Genomic DNA, 6,198 nt, shown 5'->3' with positions numbered 1-6,198 from the left:
GCAGGGGGATGGAGAAAGAAAAAAAAAAGCTTGCATTAGACTTGCAAATTATGTCTGTAGGGTGTCAACTTTGTTCTGTGGAAATTAATGGTTTGTAACAGAGCTAGTTATTTCCTTTTAGATTACATCATTTATTATAGACCAATTATAAACAAACAGTAACTCTGATACAATTACAAGTATAATAAATACACCAAAGTATAACATTCTTTTGTGGATCACAAAAAACATAAAAGCATAGCTGGTGGAAAGGATTATCTAAAATTTCACTAGCTTGGGTAGTATCATAGTATCATTGTAGTAACATGGCTGCTATTACTGGGATATGTAAAGTAAAGTAGTTAATGATATATTGTCTTTATTGTGTGTAGATCCTAAGGGATTTTCCCTGTCTCTTGCTCTTCATTTCCACCATCTTCTCTTTTTATATACCTATGAGTGACATGTGTGTGTATATATATACAGTAACATACACACCCCAGGTCTGCAGTATTTGTCTCTGTAGAGGTTACACATAAGGTTTGGCACAGATTTTTCCTGTCCGTTTGTACCTGACTAGAGCAGCACTTTGTATGTTTCTTCTCTGCTGCATCGTGCTCCTCTTTTAATACAAAAATCAGGAGGGAATGACAAGGAAAGCACAGAGCTGACAGAAGAGGATTGCTCAGCTTTGACACTTGTCCACTTTACCAGAGCAGGCTCAGAGAAAAAGATGGGTGCCAGGCAGAGCAAACCAATTCTTTCTTCGCTGTGTATTCCAAGGAGATTACTAACAGTCAGATCACCTACAGCATAGGTTCTGATTAACTATTTTAGAGAAAAAGAGGACAATGAAAACTGTCTTGAAGCTGAGCATGAAACTTCATGATATGAAAAAAAAAAAAAGGTCATTTGCAGGAGTGGGATTTTCAAGGCCTTGAAAGGCCAGCCTAACTCTTAAGGGACATTCAAACGCGGCAAAGAAATCCAGACTGAAAACAAGCATAGAAACGTGAGTCTCTTTGTCTTCCTGCCAGCCAGGACTACTCAGTGTCACAGCCACATTGGTACAACATTTCTCTGGGCTTAGTCTAATGAAAAGACAGGACATGTCCACCTGATGAACAAGGGAAAAACTAATGAAAAAACCCTCTGTATCACAGCCAGGCATGCAATATTATCCACCCATGGGCTTAAGAAACAACCCACTTGTACACCTAGTAAGTATGCTGCGTTCCTACCCATTTTTGAGGAACTTCTCCCTGAAAATAAGACTGAATTTATTCTTCTTCCTCCTTTCTGGATTGCAAATCTATTTAAGTTTATCAGCCTTCCTTTGAGCTCCTTGGCTGTTTTGTAGCTCCTCAACTAGCTTCTTCTAGAATGCCTGTTATTAAGACAGGTGGGTCCTATTTACTAATGTCCTTAATTACACAAGGGGATAACACAGATCCTTTGTCTTACATAAATAGAGAAGCAGTACAATGATAGTCCCACAACAAGGATTTTATCATGGTTTTCAGATAACTGCCTTCACCAAATGAAGTTGTATCATAATTCTACAAAAGGATTTTCTTAAAGAAGAACCAGACAATGTAGTAATTTTGTATTAGTATATGTGTACCTAGGTATGAGAATTCAATTCATAACTTCTCTGCATGTTTACTTGTAGCCAGAACATCATACTTATAAAGAGGACTGATCACTCACCTGAGCTGGCTATCACTATGGTTTCTTTTATCCTTGTGGCCCTTCTTTCATCTGAGTTTCTCAGTCTGTTACAGATTTGTGTAGAAACTATTGAAAACTGCAAATTGCAGTTTTTAGTATGAGCCAGGAAAACTTCAGATACGTTTACTTTAGCTACTGCTGGTCTCTAAAGTGTTAGTGCATTTGTTTCTCTGTAATGAAGAAGTCACTAATCAGAATGCCTTTACCGTATTGTTTTGTATTCTATTGGCATTTTATATTAAAAAACCCTCCTATATTCAAGTATATTTTATCACAGGGTGCCTTCAAGCCCAATCCTCCAGACTAGAGCAGTATTTTATTGTTAATGTTCTCATTTGGAAGAGAGGATTAAGGAAATTTCTATGAGAAAAGACTGCACAATGAAGGGATCAATAAAGCGACTAAATGTTGAGAATACTGAAAGCGGGACAAATCAGTCGCATCTCGCATGAAGCTAGGGTGAGCAAAGGGCCTACAGCAATATCAGTGAGAGACAGGAGACTGGAAAGGCATCTCTAGTCTTGCTATCTTGGCTACGTGGGAGAAAACTCTTCTTATGCCTGCCCATGGTCTATGGGTCTATAGCTTACCTCTGACTGGATACTTGAGTGATGGGACCACCATGACCATCTTTTTCTTCAATGTTTAAACTTTCTAAAAGTTTGACACTTTAGCACTGTTTTTACTAGTTCTATTTGTGTCAATTATCTTAACACTCTTCTTCTGTGACCTTAACTGATAACAGTGTCCTAAGGCCTGAATCTTAGACACATGTAGCCTCCAGAGAATAAGATGCACAAATCATTGTAGCTGTAGTTTTCCCCTACATACACTGAAATGAACACAATTCACTATTCAGCTCTATAGCATAAGATTTCATTGAAGCCACGAAGGCCGATTCTGCCCATGCAGAGTATTTGCAATATGGGAATTTAAATTATTGGCAAGGATTTTCAATATCATTGAAAATGAGGGGTTAAACATGTTTCTAATAACAGGCTAAATACAGAATAGGAAGCAGAAAGCAAGGATCTGAAAATGACAGAGTGTGTAAGAGACACAGAGTTGCCAACTACAGTAAAGAGTAAAGAGAGATTCAAATAACAAGGTTAGTAGCCCAGTTCCTGTTTAAATGACTATGCTGGCCTACAATGAAAATAAAGGTGATTAAAGCAGTCCCAGCTCCAATTTAATGTGTCATACTCCCTTGGGAACGTAGATCAGAGCTTTCACAGCACTCTTCTTAAAGTGCTTTCAGGCAGAGAAGATGGTTAATGGTGAACCAAACCCCTTCTCAGAATTAAAGAAATACTGGGGGGGGAGGCAGGGGAACTGAACAAAAATCCAGTATAATTTCCTTGCTTTGTCTGAACTGGTACCAAAATATTTTTTATAGACAACAAAAGTCACTGCAGTGAAAAAAAGTCATGTTATAACAAATATGAACTGAACCAATATTTAATGAACTGGCAGAAGAGAGTGTAAGTAACAAGTAGAAATATTTCCATGGGTTTACACATCTTCTGGTTTTCGACAAGTACAAGCAGAAGACAGACAACTATCAATTTTAAAATACATATTTAGAGGCTATAAATGTTCACATGTATGTACCTGAATTCAGGTGCTGATAGAGTTGATTTTTTTTCAGTGTTACCACCTAGTTTCGGAATCTACTGTTTACTGCTCAGATCTTCTGAAAATCAAGCCTACATTTATGTCTGTGTGTGAGCAGATTCCTACTTCCACCGTTGAAATGGATTTTTGAACGTAGTCGGAAATCTTCTCACAAAAGGACTATCTCTGTCTCTGCACATTCTCATACAATGAGGTAGTTGAATAACTATATCCCACACCAGAATTGGAAAAAAAAAAAAAAGTGAACTAAGAGACGGGATGCTAGCCTGGACTTAGGAGATATTTGGCCACTTCCTTTGTTATGCTGGAAGCGTTCTGTGTGAGGAGCTCAAGTCTGTGGTGATGAATGGAAATGTATCACTGTCTTAGATAGGGTGTTAGCAGAGGTTTTCATCTGAACCTCCACCCCCAAATTTCATTGATAAAAGTCTTATAGGTGTCCTGCTTTTTGGAGTTTTCTTGCAGATTTTTGTCTTATTTTAAGACAACAGGCAAGCAGAAAGATTATCTTGTGTCCTCTGTCCTGAGACAGATAATTTAATTTTTTTTCCAGAGGTAGCGAAGTAGAATCTGACCTATAATTGTTGTTCGAGATTAGAGCCATCCAGACAGAATTGTATTGCAACATAGTTTAGAAAAGAAAAATACCTCATTTGACCTAGTAATTGTTTGAAGAATGCAAAGTGATTTCTAAAATTGATGCAAGAAATTCTGGAAGAAATTCTGTTATTCTTACCTTGGAAGTAAGTCTGATCCTGTACAGTTTTCTCAGGCTAGAATCCCAGTGACTTCAGTAGATTGGCATGGCTTAATACTCAACACTACAAATATCACACATACATACATAATCTTACTTATGTCATTTCCTCAAAGGGAAATTTGATAGGTGAAGTGAGATGTGAGAATAATGAACATACACAAGCTATTCTGAGTATTCAATCCATTTTTGCAGTCATCTACTCAAAACAAGAGACCTTAAAATCAATGGGACACTACAAACAAACTGAGGCAAAGTATCCAGTCCATCAGCAAACAGAAATAAACAGCAAGATGTTTCTTATGCAGTGCACACATGAGCCAGTATCAATATTGAAATCCTAAAGTCAGTATCCACAAACAACAAACCCCTAGCATTTAACTGAACAACATTTATGCTATGCCGATGCAAGGAAGCTTGTACTCTGTATTTTAATCTTTTTTTTTTTAACAATAAAGGTGAAGCTAAAAATCCAATACATGAATTAATTAAAATAAATTGGGAAAATAAAAGGTGATGTCTGTAGTTGGTATTGGGTTTTTTTAGTTCATTTGTTATGTAACCAGGAGGACCTCTGAGTCAGTCATATATTTGAGTATTGAACTAGGTTTTCATGTGTACATAAGTCAACAGTCTTTTAATGGCTATCTGTAGATCAAAAATAGCTTGAGGTGAAACCTCAGTACATGATATTCAGAAACAATAGCTACCAAGCTATCAGTGTAGCTATCAGCTACAATGATCTGTATGTTCCATATTTTAGCTTTAGGCATTTAAAAAAAAAAAAAACAAAACCACCAAGATTATTTTTATAGAAATAGTGCTTCTGGAATTGATCTGTGGAAATGGCAAGACTAAACTGTGACATGATTTTGAGAAATTCTGCAAGATTATAATGGATTCAATACCTTTTATGGCCAGTGGCCTCTGTATAAGAAATACTGTAAAGAAAAAACAGTTCTCTCTAAGACTAAGGTCCAAGGGAATGGATTTTGGGGTAACAAAGTTTATGCCCTGAGGACCCTGAATAGTCACTAAGAAAACATTTTATTCCATATATTAATCCCTGCCTACTAGCTGCTTAGAATTTACCAACTGTTTTATACTATTTGCAACTTACTTACACACTGGCAATGTGTTTTGGATTATAGTCTTCCTAAAAATTTGAGCTGACTGAAAAATGGCAAAACTAAGGAGCACGTGTCATAGGGTAGCTTAAAATAACTGTGACACCTTCTGCATCAAGTCCTTCAACTTGTGTCTTCTACAGATAATTTCTGGAGCCAGTAATGTCATGGCTGACTAAATAGCTGGATTTGTGGGAGTGAATTTAAGATCTCAGAAAAGCAAGCTGCATACACACCATATTTATGGTTATAAATGTGGTTGAGTACCCACACAGGCAAACCCCAGTCTTCATTTCTATACTACGTATATAGTATATTGTATCTCTGCAGTATACGTACTCCTTTTTGATCTCCTGACTGTTGTTAATTCTACACCATTTGAACTTGGGCTTTGTTAAGAACAACATTTTGGACCTGACCGGACTTCTAAAAAAAAGGTAAAAACAAATAGAAGGTACCTTGTGCTATTGTTTAATTTAAATAGACATAATATTGCCTCCTTTTACAGGTTTATTACAAGTATGAGTTACTGTTTATGTGTTTTAGCTTATTACAAATATAAACCACAAAAAATATACATAAATGACAGTGACAATGGGATTTTCAGTGACACAATAACATTTGTAATTGCCTTTGACAAAATCTCTGATTTTAAAATGCTTGGTGACTGTCAAGATGAGCTTAAAGGTCTGAACTCTTCTCCCTCATTGTTTTTTGAAAAGTAGTCTCTATAGAAGGAAGGAAGGAAGGACACCTTCAAAATCCCAATTTCTAATTTGATTTTCAATTCTCATAAAAAGGTTTCTTTTCATTATTCATTTCTGTAGGCTCCTGAGACTGCTTTTCAAACTTCCAGAGAAACAGTGCTGGAATTCAAAAAAGACTATACAGCATCTAAAAATAATAGGAAGCATTCAGTTTTACAATAATTGCAGTAATTAAATAACCAGCTTTGCCAGCCTCAATTTA

The sequence above is a fragment of the Harpia harpyja genome, chromosome 5 (assembly GCF_026419915.1).
Source record: "Harpia harpyja isolate bHarHar1 chromosome 5, bHarHar1 primary haplotype, whole genome shotgun sequence".
Classification (NCBI taxonomy): Eukaryota; Metazoa; Chordata; class Aves; order Accipitriformes; family Accipitridae; genus Harpia; species Harpia harpyja.
This window is presented reverse-complemented; position numbering follows the sequence as displayed.